This window comes from Plectropomus leopardus, chromosome 13 (assembly GCF_026936395.1).
Source record: "Plectropomus leopardus strain MGB_pleo_1.0 chromosome 13, ASM2693639v1, whole genome shotgun sequence".
In the NCBI taxonomy this organism is placed as follows: domain Eukaryota; kingdom Metazoa; phylum Chordata; class Actinopteri; order Perciformes; family Serranidae; genus Plectropomus; species Plectropomus leopardus.
Window position 1 is genome coordinate 7,655,753 of NC_142188.1, and position 27,534 is coordinate 7,683,286.

General features: G+C 40.0%; 1 long non-coding RNA gene across 3 annotated transcripts in view; it reads right to left on the reverse strand.

Moving 5' to 3' along the window:
* Positions 1-10,470: 10,470 nt before the first annotated feature.
* Positions 10,471-27,534, reverse strand: part of LOC148187659 (uncharacterized) — a 65,981-nt gene continuing 48,917 nt past the window's right edge. For all 3 annotated transcript variants that reach the window (XR_015778442.1, XR_015778441.1, XR_015778439.1), the window contains one exon: positions 10,471-11,308. This is a non-coding gene — a long non-coding RNA (uncharacterized LOC148187659). The remainder of the gene's footprint in view (positions 11,309-27,534) is intronic.

A 27,534-nucleotide genomic window follows, 5' to 3' on the forward strand; every position in this document is an offset into this window, starting at 1 on the left:
GGACAGTGATGGAAAGCCCATGAGCATGATGGGACAACGCTTAAGCGCAGAGTTCAGGGTGTTTTGGGAGTCTAAAACTGCAGGAGGCTCATCTTTTAGATAGTTGTTTACACACATTTATGCTCATGTAGTTTCTCTGGAAATATTTAACTGTTATTGGCTTTTATTTATCGGTTAAACATGTTTAAAACAGAATTCAGATAAACAGAATTCACAAAAAGAAGAGTGAATCAACAGGTTGCAAGGGACTGTTTGCTATTTATGAGAGGAGAGGGTGGTGTTAAAAAAAGAGGAGGCATGAAAAATCATTTTTAAGCACTGGGGAGGGACTTATGTGTTTTATTTTGGCTTAGGGAGCGGCATACAACTTTGAATGGCTGCAGTCTGTATTTACTTTGCTGCCAGTGTTTATTTAAGAAAACGTACCTTCCAAACCAGCATGTTTTCTTTTAAAATTGCCAAAACTACACCATTCATCATAGCCAAGGGACTTCAACTTTAAATATCTGTATTTTGTATTTATTTAAAAAAAAACAAACAAACAAAAAAAACATGGCTTTCATTTCTTCTTTAAAAACCGCTAAAATGACACAATTTATCATTGACATAAACTGTAAAAACTGTGAAGTTATTATTGGACTTTCAAATTTCTAACAGTTCCTGAAAACATTATATGGGACAAAGTTTTCCATCAGAAAAAAATTACCAAACCTAAGCTTAAAATATGAATATGTGAAATTTTATCAAAATCACTTTATTCTGCATGTCCAATCTAAAAATGCTGCCAAAAATAAAATGTTTGTACTAACTAACCAGCATGCATGACAAGAGGGAAAAACAAGATTTTTTCAGCTCCAGGATTTCAACTGCAACTTTTGACTCTCAAACATCAAAGTTTTTAACATCTAACAGCTAATTTATGGTAAAGGGAGGGTCATGACATTGAAGACATTGAAGCTGGATTTATACAAAGTTGAAAACCTTCAGTTTTTAGGATTTAACATTTCCTTTATTTTCTATTGTAAACTGTCTTTAAACTTGACGTACAGCGTTATTGTGATGTATATCATTAACACTGGGACCTTAATGTTTTGCTTTTCGTGTAAAACCTCATATTTCAGTGATTTTTAAAATCTCAAAGTATTTTTTAATTACTTTTTTACTTTTTTAAAGTAATTAGTATTTTTGTTATCTTCTGTATATTTATGTTTTGTTGACACTCTCATTCAAGTAATTTACAACTAGTTAATGAGCAGAATATCTTTTCCACAAAAACAAGTCATGTAAAGGTCAACGTCACCCAGACGTAATAGTGATAAGGAGTAAGGAGGTATCTACAGTGTCTAAAGTCCTGTTATTATAGTCTAAATCACTGCTTTGGAATGGAAAAGAAGAAAAAAAAACACTTCTCGTGAAGATTTATTAGCCAACTGAAAGCTCAGAAATCAACTCAACTTTCTGAAATTCCATGTCTTGTTCAACCCGGGATTATTGTTATGTCGTATTTTTTTAACATCTTGTCCGTCCAAACCGATCCTGCACTGATACCCTGGTATCACCACGCTTTATTAAGCATGCTGATAAGAGTCTGCAGACTTAACCGTGTTTTGAGAAATGAGACTCTCTTGCACACAGCCAACAAATATCCCTGTTGCCACATTCCTCCGGCCTATATCTGCCAACACCTTTGCGCTACAATGGCTTTGGCCCTTTTTTCCCCAGCCTGTAATAGTCAGCGTGGGCTGTAATGGTCTGTTGACAGGTTTAGGCTGAGGTAATTTTGTTGCTGGGCTTTACAGTGAGGTGCCAAATCTTCCCCCGAGGACAAAAAAGGAGCAGCAGATGCAGGGAAGCTAGCTATTAGCTTTCTAATGCGCACTTTGTTATAGGCCGATTGTTATTATAAAAGTTTGGAGAGAAAGAGCCCGCAAATCATTTTTATATCACAGCTTTCACATAACGTCCGCTCATCTTCAAGGACTTGGACGTAATTACGGGGTTAGTTGTTGCTTTGTTGTACTGTGAGAGTAAAAGACTCAATATTTTAGCAGGGCGCTAAAATGTTAAGTGGTGCTAGCTTCTGGGAGTTGTGTGCTCTTGAGTTAAAATGGCCCCCGCTGTGCAGAGACACAGTTCATTATTTGAAGCAGGACTGCATAAAGAGAGGCCAGCTGAGTGGAACTCCAGCTGCTGGACACACACACACACACACACACACACACACACACACACACACACACACAGATGCAACGTAGAAACACACCATGGAAAATGCAAGGGGAAGCAAGACAGTTGAGGCCAAGGGGTTCCCTTAGCAATGTGAAAAGCACATCAACCATACACACACACACACACACACACACACACACACACACACACACACACACACACACACACACACATACACACACACACACAACAAACACAAGCACCTGCCAGCTGACCGTCTCCAGTAGGATCAAGGCTCCAGGGTTCCCCAGTACTCCAAAGCCACAGAAACTCTACATACACACACACACACACACACACACACACACACACACACACACACACAAACACACACACACACACACATTGGTCACTGTGACCTTTTCAGAGTCATGCTGGGTCTTGCCGGTGCCTGCATGCTGATGGCGAGCAGCTAATGATGGTCACGTCTTTGTACTGTTAGATCATCTGGCTCTCATTTCAGACTGGTGGCAAACTGCGACAGAGGCTGCGTTACACAGCATTCAGAGCCTGGATGTGTTTCTTGTGTTTGTCAAGTAAAGATTTCTAACCAAAACAATTTGGAATATGTAGCCTGCAAAATGTTACTGTTTTAGTCTTTGGATTTTCTTTTTGTGGAGTTTGAGCTTCTGTCTTTCCTTTTTTTTATTGTTCATGCCAACTAAACAAAATTCAGTTGTTACCACTAGCATACTTTCTGCTGGGTGTTTTTTCCTAACAAGTCGCCTTAAAAATGTCTGACAGTTTTGTCAAAATTGAGGTATTCATATATTTTTGAGGTGTTTTTTTAAATTAGATGAATTTCTGGACTTTTTATTTAGAAAACAAAAATGTTCATATTATTATTGCTATTTGGATTGCATAATTATGAAGCTTAATATCTCAAAAATACTCAAAGCACAGAGAGATACTAGAAACACTAGTGGCAAAAAAGTTACACCAGAACATACTGCAAAAGCTACAGCCAACAGCTGACTCGTGCCTACTTTCTTCACCTGCCTGACGAAACTGTCCATGCCAGCAGGCAGCTGCAGCCTGTTTTCATCATTCATAGACAGGATGGATTCAAGATGCTTATATACCAGTTAGCAAATTAACAACACAACCTGATGGTGAAAGAACAAATCATATTTGACAAACAATAACACAAACCATTACAAACCACTTCTGCAAAAGAAGCTTAAAGAGAATAATCTACCTAATGTAACATGTTTGTTTTCATCTCATTCCTTCTTGACTTTAGCTGTTTGCTTTCCTTATTTCTGCTTCTCTTCTTATGTGCTACGCTAGACTGCCAATCAGAGAGATTTCATTCAAAGATGGGCTCTGGCATCTCTGAAGCTGATTCAACATGCTAAATCAGCCAAAAAAGCCAACAAGGGCCACTTGTGCGAGATACACCAAAAAAAACTAGGATGACAAATGCCCGCCTACAGCCCAACACTGGCCGACTGTCGCTTGATTTGTTTGGCCACAGGAGCCTTCATGATGTAGATATATGAAAGCATAGTTATAAAAAACAAAATACATATAAACATCTCCAGAGCCGATCGAGTTCTATGACAAGTGTAGTTACAGATTGTGCGAACACTCAAAAAAGCTGCAACCTTAACCTTTACATCCTGCTACCTTTATCTTAATTCCAATCTTGACCCTAAAAATGACATCTCAAATAGCTTCTTTGAAACAAGAGGACTGTCAGAATTGTTAAATTTGAGATATAATCCTTATGTTTCTTGATGAGGTCATCTCCTCCCTGTGAGTGTAGAAATACAAGAACACACACAAACGCAAACCCCTGTTTAGAGCCAGAGGTTGGTCCAGGTCCAGGGCTCAGCGCTGTCTGCTCATTATCAGTAATTCCATTTCCTGGCTCTGACAAAGTATGACAGATAGAAGAGGTGTAAAGAGGCTCATATGGACAGAAGATCAACACTCTTATAAGATGATAATTCTTTGTTATGTTCTCTAATATACACCCTTTTCTCTGCCTCGCACTCCCAAACACAATGTATGCCAAGTAGAAAAGCAAAGGAAAGGAATGCCAGCGCGCAGTACAGCAATGTTTGCAGCACCGTCTTCTCCTCTAAGGCAAATTGGGAGTCCCCAGTCAAATTACTCGAGCTGTTTCCAAATGCAAATATGTGTTATCAAATCAACAAAGCAACTAAAGATGCAAATCGAGAGATCCGTGCTGCTCGTTTAGCATCTGTTGGGAGGAAAAGAAATGAAACATTTCCATCAAGGCTTTGCCCCGTATTTTCTCCGCTGAGAGCGAGACAGATTTGTAAGTTTTTTGTTTGATTTGGTTTTGAAAGTCTTTGCAAAGAAAGCGGGGCCCTCCGAGAAACGTGGGAATTCACCACATGCTTAGTTCATGGAACAGCTCTGGTTTGTTAGCTAGTCACTGAGTTTGCAGTGTGTGAAGAAGAGAGGGCGGAAACAGGGCTGATCCGAGCCAAAATGGAGGGTTAAGGCCTGCAGCTATTATGCACTCTGTCCAGAGTGAGTTAACATCAGACTTTTTATTTGGCAGCTGCTGAAGGAATTTACTCTCCTCTTAGAAACATACTTTCTTCCTCTATATGTGTGACCAGTTTCCTTTATTGTGTAAAGCACAATGTTTGATTTTTGTTTTCTTTTTCTAGGGCTGCTCCTCGAAAGTCAGAGACTCGAATCATCACTCAGAGACTCTCCGTCAACTGAAATTGCTTCAAGTCCAGCAGTCTTTTTTTCTTCTGTGCAGTGAATGTCTGGAGCCATTTTGGTCCTCAGATTTTACAGCAAAGTGAGTGCTCTTGACTTTCACAATACTCTTTGCAGCTGCAGACATGCAGACAGCAGCAAGGAGGGAGAGCGAAACCCCACTGTAGGGTGAATAAGTCGTGAATTTTCAGTTCACAGCAAGTTAATATGATACAGTCTCTGACTTTTGTTTGATACCTTGTGTTGGCAAAAAATGTTGCACATTTACAGTCTGTGGTTGGCGCCGTAAGCTTGTTTCCTATATGACGTAAATGTCGCTGTCACACTGAACATCCCAGAGAGCCTGTTCAGACTTTGAAACTTTATACGGAAAACAAAAAGAATCATTGAGCAGCCAAATACAATTTCACTGGTGTAATTCTGAGTCGGCCCTGTTTTTTTGGGTTTTTTCACAAATGGTACAATACTGTTGACTGTAGTAGTTGGTTATTACTTTAGGACTTCAAAATGTGCTACTTTTTGCCAATTTTTCCCTTTTTTTCCCGAAATTTCAAATGTGATTGCATGACGTATTCTGGAGGTTCTGACAATGTGAGAGAGCTTCTACTTGTGTCACTGGGTTATTTTTTCTTCTCTAACAGACTGCACAGTGTGGGGCCTGATGGAGAAGACAGAAATGTGCGCAACAAATCCAACACAGCCATGAATCAGTTGTGGCCCTACAGCATCGCAGACACATGAGGAGAGCCTTATGACAACTGAAGATTATTTATAGAGCGGTTTCAAAGGGATAATCCATAAGATCTGTGTTTACTTTTTAATTTTGGCCACATCTCTGCAGCTGATCCTCACAGCTATGATGTTTCTACACTGGACATCTTGTCCTTAGATTTGATGCTTAAGAAGTGTTGAGAGGGTAGTTTTTTTTTTTGTCTGTTCAATTTCGGATACTAACTTCCCGCATCTTTTGTTTACTCCAAACAAACTGCTGGTGTTGCTGGGGGGGATTTTGTGTGCACCAGAGAAGTTTTGCCAGACTGAATGTTTAGTGCATTGCATGCAAAGGCTTTCATGATGTTAATATTCTGCATGCTGCACTGTTACATATTGATGAGAAATAGAGTGAGGCAAAGCCAATAATATATTTCATTACTTTCATGGATCAGATTTTCACCAGTTCTATGCAGAAAAGGAGAGACATAAAAGTAAGGACACTTAGATTTGGGCCCTTTCACACATGCACTGCAAACCTGAAATTATCTAGACAGCATCCAGAGGATCTGTATGTGAGAACTATGCAACTCAATTGGATCAAACAATAAACAAACGTCTATGTAATGTCCGTTTGAGCCCATGTATGATTAAAGCAGGTAATTTTCTGGAGGATTCACAGCAAGCAAAGTCATCAAATACTGTTGTTTTTGCAGTGCTTTCAGATCTCAATGCGAAAAGCCACCTTTTGTGTCCACATGATATGCCGCTGGACAATGTCAGCTGAAAATGCAGCTGAACAGAACCATTTGCACTGGGCGGTCGCATTATACACCGCAGGACAGCCAGACGGCAGCTGTCAGGGCAGCATGATATGGACACAGTCGCTATCAGTTGAGAACACGGCTGGACAGACCCTGTCCTGTCTGCATGATATGCTGCTGGATGGAGTCAGGTTGAGAGACTGATGGTAATGACATAACATAAGGAGCTAAAAGGTCCCTATGGGTGGTGGATGGGTCGAACAAACTCCAGACTTTCATGCAATAGTCTGTTGTTTGCTTCCCGTCTGAATGTACTTTTTTTTATAACTTCCCATGTGCCTTTTTTGCCTAATCCTAACGATCTACGCCAGCATGTGTCTTTGTTGACATCGCAGCGTTGGTTGCCATGTGCTTTTTTTAATAGCAGTTTGCAGAATGTAAATAGACAAAGAAGGATACCGAGAGCACATGTAGACATGGCAGTCCACTGAAAAGCATCAATATCACCTCTCACTTAAACCAAATGTGTACCTCTAGAGGGAGAAAATGCTTCTGACACAGAGAGTCTTCTATTGTGAGGTACATGTGTGAAAATGACACTTCGTGTAATGCAAGACCTGATTTTTTTCATATGAGAAAATGACTATATGCTGTTGTATGATTCTCATATCGGCAACTGACTTTATTTCAATAAGTCAGAGACTTTTTATACATTTTTGTTTTGATGTTACACACACCGAGGCCAAGTCCTTGTTCGTCTGAATACATTGCCTCCACAACGTGACCAACTCACCCCAACGTTGGTTTTGTCTATCAATACTGTTGAAACATGCTTCTCCCGTGTCACACATGCCACCTTGACACATAAGACCTGTTTACATGCTACTAACCCCCCACTACACACACACTGCCGCCGCCACCCAACCGCCCACACACAACCCACACTAAAGGTTACCATGCCGGGATTTTAATCTACATGTGAAATGTGCTCTCCTACGCTTCTTCTTCTGTCTACTCAGCAATCTGGCTATTGCCCTGTGATTCAGAGAGCCTCACTTTATTGATTGAATGGGTTTTAGTCTGGAACACACACACTGGAAGACACACATCCATCCACATACACACACACTGGTGACTTTGTTGCAAATGGAGGGAGGGAGAGGGATGAGTGTCAGGCCTAGCGTGATGGGCGAACATCAATCATTGCTTGTCAGCCTCGCCTTTTTTTCTCCACCCCAACCCCCCCTCCGCCTCCTCTCACTTTCCCTCTGCCTCACTGATCAGCCTTTGTTTTGAGTAGTGGTGGTGGTGGTGGTGTGTGTGTGTGTGTGTGTGTGTGTGTGTGTGTGTGTGTGTGTGTGTGTGTGTGTAGAATGCGGTCCGACCACATGGACAAGACGCAGGCTGTTCGCAGGTGTTATCGTTCTCAGCTGCCAATTAAGTCTTGTGTCGTTTACTCTCGTACCTCCAGGTCATGACAAACGCGATGCATTTTAATAAGTTTTACATGTGATAGGAATTAGGGACCTGTTGTCCTCTGTATGTGCACCTGCATGAGTGAGTGCATTAAAGTTTGTGTGTGTGTGTGTATGTGTGTGTGTGTGTGTGTGTGTGTGTGTTTAAAAGTGATGCATCAATGAATTTCTGCCTCTGTGTGTTCAGATCATTTACAGCATGTCTGTGAGTGGAGGTATTTCAGGCAACAATAAAGGTTATTAAAGGTTTTATGAACACTGCTTGGTCTTCAGAAGCTATTTCTCCTTCTTTGGTGAAAAGGTGCACTGCAGAAATATCAATATTTACAAGTATTGGGGCATGTGTGAAAGACACTGTATTAAGCTTGTTGTGGCTCCAGAGGCTCTTGATTGACTGTTAATTTCAACAAACAGATCCAGCATATGAAGGTAGATGACAGGACAAGATTTTGGTATCGTAAGTGTTCGGGCTTCCATCTGAAGCTCAAGTAGTATTGGCCAATCACACTTACACAGCAGCTGAACAATCTGTGTGGAGAGGTGTAACGCATTTGCCAAAATGTAATCATGTAACCCATTGTCTAATGACCAGTAAGCTTCATGTTAGCTTTTTAGAAAAATGATCTGCATTCATATAGACCTATCCCTTCATGCAGTAGTCAAAATGACCTGTGAATGAGAAGTCTTGGCTCGGATATCCACCGGCTACACCAATGGATGTGTAAAAACAACTGGATACAGTGTCGGAGGCAAGCCCCCATTCATTCCTATGAAAGTTGCTCAGTGGCACATGAAGCAAAAGAAAAAAAGCTTGAATTATGCAGTATGAAATCATCCATAGAGCCCAAAGAACAAGCACATTAGAGACTTACAGGCCCTTACAGGTAATGCAGGCTCCAAGTTTAAAAAGTGTCCATCAGTGCTATACAGGTGCAATACTAGGGGGAATTCTCTTGTAAATTTTCCTATTGAGTACTATTTTTTCCCCTTAAAATATGTTTTTTTTTTTTTATTTATTAAAAAAAAGGAACATCTGTCAGCATAGGGAGATAATGTCTTGATTCAAGCAGTGTAGCAATTTGTTATTCTGTCCTTTCACAATATATATTAAAAAGTCCTGAAAAAGATCTTGATTGAAAGCAGGTTGGAATACAGTAATGCTGATGCATTAGCGGGTTCCAGATTCATTTAGAGCTCAGTAAAAGAAATTAATGGTGAGATGTCCAATACTGTATGTGCAGCTATGGTTGTTTCTTTCCATTTCCCTGTCTCTGCGTCCATCTGACTTTCTGTGTGCTTCATGCCTAAAATTTCAGAGAAACCGGAGGATAAGACGACATCCGGAACTAATAGACTTTCCAAAAACTTGAGCTCAGAGTACGACGATTTATGAATCGGGCCGGGACAAGTGCTGCGTCTGTTTGTCAGGGAAACATATATTTCTTCTTTTCCCTTTTTGGAAAAATGGATTTGGCCTGCCACCAATCACTGGGAGCGTGTTCTCTTCATGTTGTGCCAAAAACTACAGCATGCTTCTTTTTCTCTGTTGGTCGTTCTGACTCTATTTGTTATTATGCTTTGTTTTGTGCAGAGAAAGCCCCAGTGTGTCTTATTTGTAATGGGTGCCAGGGGCTGGGGGAGATGTGTTTTCAATTACCACTTGGTAGAATGACTGATGGTAAGACAATCAAGCACAGAACTGCAGCTCAGTGTGTGTGTTTGCGTGTGTGTGTGTGTGTGTGTGTGTGTGTGTGTGTGTGTGTGTGTGTGTGTGTGTGTGTGTGCGTGTGTCCATCCATGTGTGACCATGTTTGTATGTGTGTCAGCTTGCATGTGCAGACTGCTCCATGCATGTTTGTGTGTGCATGCCTGCATCTGTGTTTTTATGTGCTCTGATTTTTCCCTTTGCTCTTTCATTCAGCATTATAACATCCAAATTTAGGGATTCCTGCAGCCAAAACACAAAGCAAGATGAAATAAACGATGCTTAGAATTATCACTTTTATCTATTAAATTCCCAAAGGATCCTTTGGGATTTCCCTAAATCATTAGTTCTTGTCTTTGGTGCCTAAATCTCCTCTAAAACCCAAATTAGACCAAAACCCAACAAAGGATATTGAGCCGAGACCCAAACAAATCCACTGAAATGAAAAATTACAGGGCAGCACTGGTAATACTGAAGGATTTGCCACACAAAATCTGAACATGATTCTACAGTCTGCATTGATCTCACTTGAACCGAAAAGTATAAAACAACATTTGTGATGCATTTCCTGGCTCAGCCATTACATCCAGCAATGTATCCTCATACAACGGTTTGTATGATATCTCACAAATAACATACAACACGTTAAATCCGTGTAACAGTTCTTGTTTATTGGATTAGAGGATGGAAACAAGGGCGATCTCAGCCAAAATGGAGGGTTGCATACATACTCAATGCAAGTTACGTTTAGCAAGTAAAGTTATTGTGGTTACATTTAGGACAAGAAATATGGTCACGATGAACCTTAAAATTATTCAGAGTTCACACAGTTCTGAACAGCAGTTTCCTGGAGAAAGTTTTAGGGGTAAGTCCTGTGTTTTGTGACCCCATCCACAGCCCCCAACCCACCGTCCTTACCCTTTCTTTTTTAACTCAGCGCATTGGTCACACAACTGCAGCCTTTCCAAAAGCACAGGCGATCCACAAATTACTGCTTCATGATCACACTGAACATGCACAAATTTTAGTTCATTACTTTCAAAGTAAAACATCCTAAAAGTGTGAGAATTCGTGAGGCTTATTTATGCTCAACATTTGATACTAATACAGACACGATCTGCACTCTGTGTTCATTTTGTCCAAGTTTTCTGAAAGCTTACAAACATGGAAGAAACGGAGCAGAACAAGCGGCAGTTGTGGAGGCATTGTAGCATATTTCAAGCATGATACCGCCGTTGGACACAACAAAAACGTTCTTAAAATGATGTAACTGAATCAATCAGTGAAAAGACTTCTTCGTCCAAATGTCACAATGTATTTAATGACCTCACCAACCACCACCGTCTACAACACTGGCTTCGTTTAAAGGTATATTATTTCAACTTCCTCCACTGCCATGTGCCCTCTAGTGCCATCTAGTGGATGTATTGCACATTTGAAATAAACTGCTCTATTTTCATACGTTAAAGCAGTATACATGATCCCTTGTGAAAATCTCGTTGTGTGTATCCACAGTGACTTTAGTGAAGGCAGTAAAGTAAACAATGTGAGTCTCACAAGGTTTTTATACACAACATGCAAGGCATATTTTCTTATGTCCATCCTATATGTCCCTTATTCACGGACATGAAAAGTGTGTCCCACAGTCCCTGTTTCCTGCTGTGTTATAGAGCCCTGGAGCCTGCTGTTGACTGAAATGTCCAGGACACAGATGGAGCCTATGAATGATTAATCACAGGTGATGTAGTTCTCAGCCAACCAGTCACAACTGCAAAGTGTATAATATGTGAATAATGAAGTATCTTTATGTCTATGGTTTTTTTTATGAACTTTGCATGTCATCTTGAAAGAATTCCTGTTTAATGAGAATTACCTGAGAATGATTAAATGCAACAAACACATTTATGACTAAGTTTTAAAACAAAACAGACACAAACACAAGTGCACACACTCCCATAAACGCACACTGTGATAGAGAAAGGACATATTAGAGCAGCGTATTGTATATTTATGAGGTCACGTAATGCATCACATTTACTCCATATTCATTTAAAATATTAAAGACCTTCCCTCTCCCCTCTCTGGCAAGAAATGTCACAATGCAAGAGTTTTTGGAAGTGAAAATGGAAAAACTAAGAATGTAATGGTTGTTGTAGAAAAGTGTGCGTTAGAATTTCTAAGACAAAGAATTAAGATGTTGGAAAATAAAGCCTATGGACGGGTTTACTCAGCAGTATGCCTGTAGGTGTTAAACTAAAATCACAGAGGGCAGTCACATCACATGCATACAGAGTTTTTGATAATACGACATGCAGACAAATATTACATAACATCAACAATTCCTAAAATGAAACCATTTACTAGTAAAAGTTAATTTATGGTTCACATCCTCCAGTTAACGCTCCCTGCTTCTTCTCTAGAACTACAACAGTGACCTCTAGTGAGGCTGCTTCCCTGAAGACCTGAAACGCTCACTCTGCAGCAACACAAGCCCACAGTACAGTGAAGATTACAGCTAACTGAGCCATGTGTATCCTCAATGACAGAGAAAAAAATCACTCTCGACTTATTATTATGTTCTGCTTCGTTAAATCACCACATTGCATCGTTTGAGTGATGGCTGGCCAACACGTTTAGACCTGCTGCCTTCTACAGAAGCTGCAGGTGACTCTGTTGCAGACCCACATGAGGCACAATAGCATTTCCAAATAATTGCTCATGTTTGTTTTACTCAGCTTGCAAAACCAGATGGGTGGAGTTCAACACGGGCAGTGAATACCACAAAGTTTAGGCAATCTTTGGAAGGTATTTCAAAACAATACAGCTAACTATTTGGTGCCTGAAAACTTCACAGGCATCATGTGAGCTGTCTTTGTGCAGTTAATGTCATCTGGAATGCTAATTATTTGCACACAGCAATTGTATAATAAAATAATTAGAGAGTGAATACTGCATAAAATCTAGCGACTTGAAAAAGATGAGGTGGAAGTTTGCATCTGTGAGGTCCCCCCCAAACAATTTAAAAACTGGATGAAAGTTTATTTTTAAAAAATGTCATTTGGCATAGCTAAAAACTTACAAACACACACACATGCTGTCTAACCCTGCAGTCTTTAATATAAAAAGCATCTTCGACAAAGTACTTTGTGTATAATGGGCATTATTCAGAGCTAATCTTGAAACTGAAATTTCCTGCAAGGCAATAAATGGCACCAAACTAAATCATAAATTTCATGGCTGGGTTTTATACACACATGCACATGCATACACACACATACCTGCACACGCATAATACAGTATGCAGACACACCAACAACACCCCTGTGACAACAAACTCCCCACCACTACAAATGTCAACCAACCCCAAATCACTGCATCTCAGAAACTCCTCTCGCTCTCTCTCTCTCTCTCTCTCTCTCTCACACACACACACACACACGCACACACACACTTGTTCTCTACCAGCTAGGCCCTTTAGCCTCAGGCTCTCCACAATGAAATTTTCATGCAGCCATATGGAGGAGTATTGGTGATAGAGATTTACTGTCAGGGCTACACGTCCCGCTGGAGAAAACAAGGAAGCCTGAACATATTGGCTTCTGTAAATCAGGAGGAGGAGAGGAGAGGAGAGGAGAGGAGAGGAGAGGAGAGGATTCTGCTACCTCTTGGATCTCAATAATGCTACTGTTGACACTACAAGTCTTAGCAGAAAAAGGAGGTTTGTGTTGTGCGTGCGATTGTTCTCACACCGGTATACTTGTGCAGCATTTGTGTCAAAGTTCAGCTAAGCAGGTACAGGAGCAAAAACAGTGCAAGTGTTGACCCCTATTCTTTGTGGCGGTATTATGAAGGAAATAGAGGAAATGGAGCTCAGAGCCTTTAAATTGACCATGAACTTTAGAAAAACAACCCGCTGTGACGGGAAAGGTCACTGTTATTGGAAGACAAAGAATGATCACTGCTACCATGTTTGCAGTGATGCAATGCCTTCTCTGTGCCTGTGTCTTTGTGCATTTTTGTACATTTTGTGAAGCACGCTTAACTGGTTCTGTGTTGTCACAATAATTAGCATGAACCCTTTGAAACTTGAGTAAATTTGCTTGATTTTTTTCCAAAAAATATGTGAAGAAGGCAATGAGCAACTTAAGAAAAACACAAAACCTGAAAATAAACACAAAAAAAGAGACCTGAATACAGTGCTAAAATATATTAAATTAAATAATGGTATTAAAGGGTTAGGGGACTGAGCAAAAGACAAGACAACACACACATGTTGTTGTTCAGTGTTTCTTAAGTTTTACACAAAGGGGTATTTTAATTTGGGAATAGAGTCTGGAGGCGATTGTCTTAGTTTAGCACAGAGACTGGGAGCAGGGGAAAACAGCTAGATTCAATGATAAATAAATTCAATGCCTTTTAAAACTTTTTAAGGATCTGCAGGAACCCTGACACTAATGAATGTGTGCAAAACAGCTAACTATTTCTTGGATAATTTACATTTTAAAACTGAAAAAAGACATGCAGAAAGACAGTGGTAGACAATCACTGGAGATGTTAGAAGTAGAAGAGAGGAATATGATAGCTGAGTTTTTTGGCTTTGCATGGTAGGTTGGTCCTTGGTCAGTTGTTAAAATGACGCCCTTACGCAGCATATTATATTTTATAGATACAGTAGATAATAATTTCTTTCTAAACTTGCAACTGTAGGTCACAGTGAACAGAACTTTGAGAAACAAACTCTTTGTCATGCTTTAAACTTTGTTTTCATTAATAAAATATACCACAAAATATCAACTTTGATTTAAGAAAAGTGCTCCTATGATCTCACTCCCCTCCTTCCCCCTGTGTTTGAACCCAAACGCTCCAAGACGGATCAGCGAGCAGCACAAATGTGAACCAGATTCCCAGTGTTGCGGAGTGGGAACGCTGAGGGGGATTATGGCACATGGCCGTCCTTCCTGATAGCCTTGTTAGCATGCAAACATGCTAATGACTGGGTTTAGGATGCATGGATGATTAGGCAAAGACAAGTAGGCTGAGAGTTGATACTGTAATGGGTCTGGGGTCTGAAGGAAGGAGATTTAGAGGTTGGTAGTTCTTTTGGAGTAAAGAAGAAGCCTATAGGCTGAGCTGTTTTATCACAAAGCAAACAATCACAATAATCATCAATGTTACTAAAAAAAAGGCAAAAATATCTAAACATCAGTGCACACTAGTGGTTTAAGAATGTTAAGTGTATTTTAAATGCTACTATTATTAATTATTGGTCAATATATATTAATGTCTTATTTCAAAGCACTATCAATTGTAGTTTAAGAGATGGTGAACTTGTTAGCTAGCTAACTAACAAGGTTTAGGCACAAAAACAACTTGGTTATGGTTAGTAAAAGATCATGTTTTAGTTTTCCTCGTTTTGGTGCCACAGTCACAGCTGGAAATGCTTGTTAGTCTAAAACAGTGGTTTTCTTTACTACATCCCTCATGAAATGTTTAAATGCAATGTATCCGTGGTTTGCAGAAATGTTCAATGCTAACATTTTCTTAAAAAAATAATTTAATATAAATGTATTTAAAATAAAAAAGAAAGACTGGTCATCAGTTACAAACATTCTGATCAGTACATTACTTCTGCACGGGTAAATTTAATTAATAAATGTACAGCCAAATGACCCAATTGAAAAGAAAAACGATTGCGCTGTATATTTCTGCAAACTATGGGTATGTTTCGTTTGCACCATATTATATAGTGGATTCGTTAAAACTTTTCAAGGATGCTGTCACTAACGTGTGGTTAGGTAGGCACAAAAATCACATGGTGAGGCAAAGATAATGTTTTGGCTTATAATGTCCACATTTAGGGGCACAAACCCACGGGAAAAGCAGCGATTTTTTGGGTAAAATATCAACAACTTTCCCTGTTGAAAAAACATCACAATTCACTACAAAACAACCATATTTGGTACCTAAAAAGTCACTGGAAAACTACATAATACCTACAATCTGTTAAGTTATTTGTTGGTCTAAAATCAGTAATTTGAAGCTTGGCAGCTGTCTTGCTGAGGTGCCTGACCTGCCATCCGTCATATCCTCCACCTCCCGATGACAGAGTCAGCTCATAACATGTAATCTGAACTATATCACTTTAGAAAAGTTGATACGATACGTATGAAATGTTCAAATGTAATTCATTCATCATTTGCAGAAACGTCTTCTAGTGACTGGGCTGTATTATTGGAGGCAAAAATATGCAAAAAGTGAAACTCAAAAACCAGATTCAAAACCAGTTACTACTGAGAACACAAACATAAGGACGGGTAAACAGATTATGGGCCTGCCCGAATATTGGGGCCGATATTTGGCATTTTGCCAATTATCTGTGTCAGCATTTTATTTAAGTGATTGCCAATACAATAAATCAATTAAAAAGTGCATAGAGGGAGGAACTTTTACTTTGTAAAGTCAAGGGAGACATTTTTATTTATTCATTTTTAATTTAAATTTTCAATTGACCTCATAAAAAAAATGTCACTGGGAACTTGCTGTAAATGACGTTGAACATTTTGATTAAACATTTGCTAAAGGTAAACAAAGTTTTGTGTTGGAGTTTGTTATATTCCAAATTCTAATCATTAACTACTAATAACTGGTAAAAAAAAAAAGAAAAAAAACTATCCAAATGCTTTTTTATGGTCGTCCTACAGTTGAAGTTTGCTGCCAAACAATATTCTAATGTAACAGTAAAACACTGTTTGTAAGACAATTTATAGCTTCTTCAGCAACGCCAAGATTTATTAATTCCAACGCTTCCTTGTCAAAGTCTTTTTATCTTTAATCCAACACTAACAGTGAAGTCTCTCTCTCTCTGCACTGAGTCAGTGCCAGTGTCGGGAGAGGAGTGTAAACATCCAGGTCTCAGCTCAGGGCCTGTCGGTCCAGACCGCACAAGGCCCCCAGCCTCAGCCTCAGCCAGCACATTCCCCCCGCGTCACTCAAAGACCACAACAATCCCGTCTTTGTCGGCCAGTGATTGATGACACACAGGAATTTCATTCACGACCGCCCCGTGTTTTGGGGTTACCGTGACGACCAGGTGAAAACAGAGCACATTGAGGGTATTGAGTTTCCCAACTTTGATCACAGGGGAAGAGGTAAAGGGGAAAAAAAAGGAGAAGCAACAACGGAGAGGTCACTGTAGAAGTTAAACAAACAGCCATAGTTGTTATCTTAGAAGATAAGCGCTGGGAATTATCTTGTTGATTGTTCACAGGTTCAGTCGATGCTGAGCTCACTGTGTGACGTTCCACACAGGTGACGTGAAATGGAACATTTCCACCTTTTTTGGTTTATAGTTTCACTTAAGTCAATGGAGGCCATTAAGCTTTTTAAGATCTTTGCTTAAGGCTTAACAATTTACCACTGGATCATTTTTGGACAGTTTGCATCAGTTTTACACAAGCAAAGTACACAAATGATTCATGCAAAAGAAAAAACCAAGCACACATCACTTATCCACATAAATAAAGACTCTGTGTTTCCTCCCATGCATGCACATACACACACGCTATCTCTAATGCACACACATGCACATACATTCACATGAAACACACTCATTTAATGGATATAGCTAGTTGGTAAAGTGCACCATTAAGACAGAAGTGAGCCTGAGCATAACAAAGCTCTGATGCAATATTCATGCCTGCTCATTCTGGGCTAATGCTGTTTTCCTCCATTCCAAAGCAATGGATTTGCACATAACATGTCTCTATAAAGAGTCTTAAGGAGGAGATTTTCTTCAAGCACTCGATCACCTTATTCCACAGAGGGTAATTAGGAATTTGTTTGTTCACATATCCGTCTGATCGACATGAACACATTAAACTGGAGAGGTCAGAGCTGCAGAGAGCAAGTTAAAGGTTCGGTTGTGTCTCCCAAGGGCATTTTGCCAGAGATGGACACAGAGGGAATTAGACTTAAAAATTCATCTTTAGTGCTTGATGGTAGGTATGGATTTACTTATGTTGAGCAGTCAAAGCTATTACATCACTATAATGACCAAATCAGAAAGTCATGGAGTTCACGGACTGTGGACAGCAAGCAGGTCTAATGGCCATTTTGTGTCTTCCATCCAAATGCAGTTTATGTGTCAGTCTCGTCAGTATGCCAATACATTTTATTTGAAGGTGGAAAAAAAATGCAGCATCTGATGACAACTTTGCACCAACGTCTTGGCAAACAAGACAAAAACTGCAATCTTGGCTCAGACAACCTCAAACAAGGTGCACAAATTCACAATTTGGCACTACAATGCAATCTTACTTGAAAAGACTTGAGCAAACACTCATTGTCATTGCTTGCTGAACCTGAGGCTTCATTTTGGAAGACGATCAAACAAATCATGACAGCAGCCAGAAACCCAATCTTTCTCCATCATACGCTGTCAAACTTTTTTTGCAGCCTATAGTCATACATCTTTATGTCGTCATAAAGTTCCAAAATTGCTCCAATATCTTCCAAACCTCTGACAGGTGTTAAATATAATAAGGAGTTATCCAACATTTCAGCCATTGCTCTTTAAACTATTGTCTATAGTGTAATTACAGTTATACAAAAGAAAGGACATAAGCAAAAAGTTAAAGTTGTGATTCAAAAAACGTGTTAATAATCAACTAAATCACCAGAAAAATTGATTGACTGATTCATGGAATGTTGCTGTGCTGAGAAGTACTATCGATTGTAGTTCGAGAGATGGCACAAACTTGTAGTTAGCCAGCTTACAAATCCCACCCAAACATTAGAACAAGTGTCGGCATTATAAGTTTCTGTAAACCACAGATATGTTACATTTGTATGTTATCGTGCTGTGGAAAACTTTACATTTCAGTTTCAGGCCAAAAGAAAACACTTGGTTATGGTTAAGAAAAATCATGTTTTGGCTTAAAATACTCTCTTTGGGAGACATAATCCTGACAGAAAAGCAGCAATATGTTGGTAGAAAAGGTAACACCTTTTTGTGACACTATCCCCGCTGACAAGTCACAACAAAACACACGACTGGAGCTTAAAAGCAGAAAGAAAAAGAGCAACGACTCGCTTAAACACAATCAGTTTTGTTGTTTGTTCGTCTCCAACTGTAGAGCCTGGCAACCATCTCGCCAAGGCGATGAGCCGCCCACCATCCCCTCCACCTCCCAGCTCATATATACGTTACTTTAAAAACCTTGATATGACACGTATGGAACGTGCTAATGCAATGTATCATGTAATGTCGTCTTCTTTTTTTGTAATTTTCCTCCTTTTTCAGAGAAAGATGAAAAAGAGATAATATAATGATAAAAAAAGAAATAACCTTGGCATTCACACTAGATCAAAATAAAGTGACTCTGGCTCTGATCCAAGAAGACAAAGAAGAAAAATGCCAGCACCCTGTAACCTCACGGAAACAAAGGCCTTTTAGTGACATAGATTTGCAGCTAATAAAGCACTCAGCATATTTTAGCCTTCATCTGCCATGCAATAAATTAATATATGAAAACGCTGGATATCCTCATCTGAGCTCCCATCCAGACATGAATTATTCACCTCAGCATGGCTGCTCCATTATGTACTCTGCCTGCCACCTCGGCTGAAGCTCCTCCTCGGCCCCATGCATAGAGAGACATTAGGGCCCGCTCTCTCTTACATGCACACAAACATGCACAGTAACACACAGTGCATGTGCACATAGACAGACATGCATAAGAATCTGCATGTACATTATACACTTTATTCATACAGCACATATACACAAATATGCCATATGAATACAGTAAATGTATGCAGGCATGAGTATGGAGACTTTACTCTATCTCTACTCTCTCGCTCTCTTACACACAGACACACACAGACACACACACACACACACACACAGAGAGAAACCAAACAGTGTCCTCTTTATCTCCAGACTTGTAATCAGTGCCATGTCGAGCCATCATCTCTTCTGTACACACTGTAACCTATCATTCCAGAAACCCAGAGTGTCATTATTGACTTCCCTCTGCAGTTTAAAAACACCACTCCTTTATCTGGAGTAAGTTGTTATCAGCTGTTTGTTTTGCACACAAACCACAGGTAGTACAGAGGGAGAAGCGAGGAAGCGACCTCTGGCAGCCCAGACTGATGATGACAGCTTTACGGGCTCTGATTGGGATACAACCATCAATTACAGCACGCTGCACGTAAAAGTAGACAGTATCAAACTCGCTTGGCATCTCATCAAACTGCCAACCAGCCACACTGGCTGACAGCTGAACATAACAGCTTTTGAGTATTTATTTTTTATTTTTTTGTTTTCATCTATGGTGCGACTTTATATTGCATGAGTTGTATTTTTATACAGAAAAGTATGCAATTAGCTGAGTCTATACTAGAATGGTTTTCATGCCTGGTACAAGCTTAGTATCATTAGTATATTAACATAAACGGCAACCTTTAGGTGCTGAGACATGAAGACTTTTTGAGACAAATGAAGCATTACATTTATAAAGAGAGAAATTTAACATGGATGTAAAATTTACGTAATGATTGCCGGTAAGCGAAGGAAACTCAGTTTACTTTTCCTGAAGATACTATGCACTATGTGGAACATTTTTCTGATATAACAACAAAATACTTACAAAATACTCTTACAAACACTAACAGGGGAACCATGTGGTGTTTAACCCTTTGAAAACTAAAGCGGCCTCACCTTTCTTGTCCTGCTTTTAGACATCTTTCACAAGTGTTAAAACTTTTGAACTGTGAGCAAGTTGGTGAGTTCCATGAATTGCAAGGGAAAAAAAGTAGATTTTGAAAAATATTTTTGTTAAAAGCTAAGTTAAAATGTCTAAGGAAAAAAAGAGAATAAAAGCTATGGAAAACTGTATTTTCTTTACTTTTTTCCCTAATTTTAAGACAATTCTTGTACTTTTTTTTACTAATTTCTTCCTTTTTATTGCTTATTGTAAGCCAATTTGCTCAGGCAGTAATGGGTGAAACAGTGTTCTTTAAAACTGAAAAACTCACTTCTGTAGTAAAAAGAAATTGCTCTCTGGTATGGGAAATAGTTGTGCAGCTTCTGTTTATGACTGTAACTCATTGATCACTCTCAATATCAGAATTGATTTGGGGCTGAACAGGCTGAATTATTAGGACTTCACGTTCACAAAGCCATGCAAAGACTTAAATTGATGATTCCATCTGTATAAACCAGGGCGAAGTTTCCCTGTTTTGAAAGAGGACAAAAACTTGAGAATAGCCCTTAAGTCAGTGATTAACTTTCTTCCCGTCTGCTGCAAGCCCAGCATGCCTCTAGTTCCAATAGCGCCGGCAGTGTGATACATTACACTACGTTCTCATTATGGCCACCTAGGGTTTTCCAACAGCTTGTACGGTCCGCGGTGAGTCTGCTCTCCCGTAGCGCTCGGAGGGTTGGGCACTGCTGCTAGCTAGCACCAGGTGTGAGGAGAAACTGGAGCTCCCTATCCCCCTTCCTGTACCACCACATGGCTCTCGGAGCCAGAATCGCTTTATTTTCATCAGGTACAAATGCGCGAGGAGCTAAATTGGGCTTATTTACTTGCACCTGTGTAGGTTATGAGAACAAAAACTTTTGTAGCCTCACTCCCTGTGTCTTATTACTGTTAAAAATTCAGTCACACGTGGTCATTAAAGAAAGAAAGGACCTCCGGAGGGAGCTGTGAGTTTGATGAGTGCATTCCTTGGTCTCATGTTATGCATGTGTTGATTATAGAGGAAGTGACACTGATTTTTCTTTTCGATTATAGCTCATTTTGCACAAAGTAAGTTGCCAAAATAGAAATATGAATGTCTAAAATAAAATCTTATTTTTCGATGTGAACGCACAAGGCTGTACACATACCAAAGAAAAGAAATGCACCAGAATTCATACACAACCGACGTATTTCTGAAGGCTGTAATCACGTGACTAATGAGCTGACGGAAGATAAGAAAGAAGAAATAGAGTATAAGTCCACATAACGACACAGGTTGGGGTGTTGGATGGGTCAACCACTTCAAAAATCCACAACTATTATTTTTATGTGATACACAAGATGGGCTACAATCCGCTTTTCACTTTTTTGGTTGTGTGCTGCTTTCTTTACTATGGATACTTGTTTCACTTTCCAACTCACGCCTGCTCCACACTCGGTGTAAAAGTCTAACTGGTGCAGCAGTCATAACTTTAAGTTGGTTGTAACTCTGAGTCGGACTTTACACACAGGCATACGTCCAGTTGGTGCACTCGGCTCGGATGACCATACTACCTGAAACATTTTTTACATCTTCTCCAACGTCATGTCATAAACTCTGAGCGTCAATCTGGCGGTGCATGAGCGAACCGTGGAGCCACAGAACAAAGGCACCATGGGATATAAGAAAATACAGAATTACAAATAAAGAACAATGTAAATTTGACTTTTTCTTTTGGTTTTGCTTCCTGATTTATTAGATATTTCCCCCTAACAAGGTAATGAGAAAACGAACATTTTTTTTTTTCAATTTGGATTATACCGAAAAACAAATAAATTACATTCTCACTCGTTCTTTTCTTTTTTAGTTTGCCAGATGGGATTGAATAACTGAATAAACAGATGATACACACACTGGACCTTAACCTTACTTTACTGGTTATTTTCCAAAATCTGACGTACATAACTTTTCTTTTGTGAACCTAACCTTTGTAACTTTATGTTAAATAAGTATGTATGATGACGACACCAGCGCTAATCTGATAGATATACAACCCTAATTGTGCATTTTTATAGGATATATGCGGACTGTTTGATGATACATTGGAAAACTCACAAATACAATAGAAGACAGAATTGGTAGAGGAAGAAGTTGGCATAACTTAAACGTAATAAAAAAAAAAGTCTTGAATTTATGGGTTAATCTACAAATATTACCTACACTGAATTTACACAATTCCCCTGTTGACCATGTATTATGTGTAGTTGTGTGTAGTACAAAACCTGCAAGCGCCAGGGAATATTCCTGCACATTTATTATACTTGGCAATTAACACAGTTCTGATTGTATCAGGGAAGGAGAGGACGCCTGGAGAGGACACTGTAAGCTTCGGGTGAGAGGGGAGCCGTAGCCTCAATCCACAGCATCACCCCATGAAACATGCATGCAATCAACAAGGTCATAGCTCCACCGACAGTTTCCAGCCAAACTCATCCATCACTGGGGAAACTGGATCTGCAGGGGCCTCCATTCTGGCTCTGCACTGACCAACCCACCCGCACAGAACGGTCCATCAGCAGCACGCTAACACTAACAGGACTACAGAGCAGCAATACGATACATGATAAGCTCTCTCCTAACAGCTCTTGGACTGGTTCCAATACTTTTTCATTGTTTTCGCTCTTTTTCCTGAAACCCCGTGGTTTCCAAACCAAGAGGCATTACCTCAGCTCCGATGAGGTGATGACTGAAATGTCAGTGGCTGTAACATTAACGTGACATGGCGTAAAAATTTCTAAATGAAAACTGAGGAATGGCACTCGGCGGGCTGTAACGTTTCAACATGAAATCCGGCTCCCATTAATGTGGTCTGTGTTTTGAAACGAAGCAGGCGGCTCGTTTGATGTCCGGCTCTCTCACTCGTTCACTTGAAATGAATGGAAATCAATTTTCGAGCAGTAACGTAGACAAGTTGGTTTGGTCCTTGGATGTTTTTAAGGGCGCCGTTTCGGTGAATTTCTATGTGGTCAAAGTCAAAGCAAATAGTGCGGTTGCTGATGATGGATTTCTAAAAACGTGATTGTGGTTTGTCATCTTTTCCTACATGTAATGAGCGCGGCCATTTGAATTATACATAATAAATGTTTACATCTTATGACTAAAACTATATTTGAAATGATAATTTCAATGCAAATAAAAGACCTTGTCCTATCTATCTATCCATCTATCTATCTATGAAGCAAAATCCTATACTCTTCCAGTTTAATTACATTCTCTTCTCTGATGCCGTGCGCATATCAATCTCCTCTTTACCCCTCTGTCACTCTCCCTCCGACAGCTTTATTCCCCTTGTCGACAACCACACATAATAAATTTGTGCCATCTACGTTTAATGTTTATTCTTTGTAAGAGAGCTCCCTGTGACGAACCAATAAAAAACGAGATTTACTGCTCGCTGAGAGCCAAGCGGGGGGTTATCACGAAATTCCAGCACCGCTCCCCTTTGCTTTCGCTTGCCTATCCATATGCAATGGAAGCACACGATGATGGTGCACGCCGCTCGCCGGGCTAAGGTAATACATTTCAATGCGCCAGTTAATCCTCTTTTCCTCGGCATGGGAAATGGCCAACCCCTTAAATCAGCCACAACACCGGACTCAGTACGGCAGGAAGAGGAGCTGCTGTATCTAATGCCCCTGGCTGACCCTCTTTAAATAGGATGTCTGGATGTGTTATGGGGGCTATTGTTTCCTATAAACATCTAGCACCGGGGCAATAACAATCGCATCAGGCCAAATGAAGTTATCTGAGAATGGAATTAAACTCGGTGTGACCCTGCTGTCTGCTCGGCTCACAGGCCCTCCATTAATAATGCCTAATCTAATCAAGGAGCTAAGATGGATGGATGGGAGACCAGTGTGTGTGTGTGAGCGTGTGTGTGTGTGTGTGTGTGTGTGTGTGTGTGTGTGCATGAGAGTGTGTGCAGAGGGGTTTGATGTGTGCACATTTGCGTGAGTCTGTACTTACATGCATGTTTATGTTTCTGAACGCTTGTGTTTCTTCCATATGTATGTGCTGGTGTGTCTGCAGCTTTTTGTGCATGTGTGTGCATGACTGTATGTGCATATGTGTGTGTGTGCGTGTGTTACAGAGGACCAGGGCCAATGACAGGCTCTATGCCAGACCAGTGTTCTTCTATTCAGGCCCCAACCAGACCCACGCCTGCTGCACTGGGCTAATGAACACAAACAGAAGACAGAGAGGAAAAAAGAGGGGAGAATATGAATGTGTGTGTATGTGTGTGTGTGCATGCCCTTGCAAACAGGGAGAATGGAGGGGAAAATGAAGACAGAGGAAATGGGGGCAGATAAGGAGGGAGAACAGACAAAGGAGAGTGGAAGACGGACCGACAGAGTACGAGAGAAAGAGGACCACCACATGGTTTCATCCTCTGTTATCTCACTCTTGGCAGAGACATGCCCTTGTAACTGATAGACAAATAACCCTACTGTGACTGATAAAGCCTGGTTACAGATGGAGAGAGGGAGGGTAAAGAAAGGCAGAGAAGGGAAGAAAATGAGGAAGGAAGGGAGGGAGGAAGGGGTAAAGGAGAGATGAAGGGAAGGGGGAGGGAGGCAAGATCGTGGGAGTGTGGAGGACAGGAAGGAACAAGGGTGGGATGGGCTGATGGAAGAAAAAAGGAGTTAGAGAAGAAAGGAGGGATAGAAGGATAACAGAGGGGATGACAGTATGCACAGACATAAGTACATACAGACAGACATTACTCATTCAGAGAGAGGATAACTGAAACAAGACCTCCTCTGTCTATGAATAATTGCTTTTGCTTATAAATCCATGAGATGCAAATGCTCAGTCGATGCAATACACAAAACACAGCACTTTTTCTTGGTCATTGGTCTTTTTTTAAACTAATTTTCATGGAATTCTCTTTTTACTTTGTTTAGTAAACTTATTTTATGGTAATTTTCTTGTGCTTTCGGTAATTTCTTGCAAATTTTTGGGTAACTTCTTTGGTTGATTATTGCTTTCTTCTCATGTTTTTGAGGCCGATTCGTTTTTGATTTCAAAGGGTTAACATTTGCTTCAAGTGGTTATTCGAGAAATTGCAGTTTTTGGCACTTCCTTATTGGCTTCGTTTTTCCGTCCTGAAGGTTAGGGCTTGGCTTAAATACGACAACACATAAAAGCCAGCTCCATAGAGAAATTGTTTGTCTTAATTTGTTAAACACCATCCAACACCTCTGGGGTCGACTGGAACGCCGACTGAGAGCCTCATCGCCCTGCATCAGTGGTCGACCTCACTGATAAGCAGCAAGGATCCAAAATCACAGCATTCACAGAAGAGTGGAGGCTTTTATAGTAACCTTTCAATACCCATGGTTTTGGAACATGACATTCAACAATCAAGAATGACTTTGGTGTCCACGCTGAGGGGCTGTTTACATGGCAACGGTTCTTGCATGAAATGTTAAACTCTTGTTGATGTGGTTTGGTCTTTAGTTCACATGACAATGGTGTTTTGAGGGCCTGAGAATGCAAGCTTTTGAAACCCAGTTCCAGAGTGTAATCTTTTGAAACCCCAACCCCTTCTGTCGCTGTGTAAACTGGCAATACGCGAATCCTGTGAACATAGTGACGTCAAAGCCGCACTTTGTGCATACGCTTGGTGTTCTTTCATGGTGTTATTACAAATTCACACCGCCAACTACAGGCCTGGCATGTATACTACACTATTTTCGGTTATTTTGCACACAAGGATTATTCTCTTATAATATGAACGCAGATTTTTTTGAAGCCGCAAAGCAGAGACTTTTTGGGTTTTTTGTAGGGCCGTTCTCATCAAAACTCGGTCTTAGTTTTGGCCATGTAGCGTACACGCTGGCTCGCTGTGTTTCCATGTAGAACTTTTGCATTATTAATGTTTCTGGCAGTTATTATCCCTAAATAACAAATATTAATATATGCTAGAATTTACTGAAAATGGAAAAATACTGGATTGTTTTTGAAAAAGACACTGTTTAATTTTTAATCTTGATGGAAAAAAAAAACTATAACTGCTGTAAAAAGACACAGCATTAGAGAATTTTATGTAAAGAAGTCCAGACCAAGTCAACAAGTCAATCCTCAAAGTTGGCACTAAAGATAAAACACAATATTCGTGAGAGAGAGAAAACATGCTCTAATGTTGTGCCGGAAAACAATGGCTAACCAGCTTGTTTTTGACAGTTTGACAGGATAGTTTCATTGAAACATGTAGCCATAAAATGAATCACTGTTTTTTTTAATGAAAAGATATAATGTCAGTGCAAAAGGAGAAGGGGGGGGGGGGTTAAAGAAATAGTGAGGTAAATATAAACAGGAAACCTGTGGAAACACAGAGAGTCATTTGAAAAGACAGAGAGAGATGAGAAAGGAGGGAAGCAGAGAAGGGTTCAAACGCTCTTGGAAAACTGTTGCTATAATAATAATCTGTTTCCTGCTTTATTGACGGAGAGAAAATGACGTTTCCCAACATCTGAGAGATCCAGACATGGGAATTTGTAAATGAGAGCCAGGCCTGGTTCAAAAAATATTTGCAAACACTATTGATGGTTTTCTTTAACTCACTTTGAGTGCCAGATGGTGGGATTTACCACATAAGACAATAAAAAAAGTGTTTGACATCAGAAAAACATATTTGATGCTTCACATGAAGCAGTTTCTGGTCGACAGAGCAGGTTAAAACAAAAGTCAGCATGCTTGCTGTAGGATGAGACATATATTCTGAAGTCAGGGTGTCAGATATACAGGGAATTCTAGCAAATAAAACTAAAAACTAGTTTAGGTACCCCTCTAGTGCCAATCTTGGACTTTCCGTTTTTGGTGTCAGTTTATGCCAGTAACATGCATGGCTATTTTCAAAATAAACTTCTGTGTGAACAGGAAGCCTAAAGTTTCTAATTGTTACAGGCATACAGTGTCTTTTCAAAAAAAAAAACTTCATAGGAAACGTAGGTTTCAGGACCGCGACTAGTTTAAGGTCAGGCAACTCAAACAAAGGACACAAACAGCAGTCTCTTGGGTGAAAGTCCTGCTTTTGTTTGACCTACTCACTAACCTGAGCTGAACTAAGCTTGTGTGGATATGACCATGGGAACACACCAGTACTTAACTACTTCAGGCAAAAACAATTCTCATATATACCTATATACATATA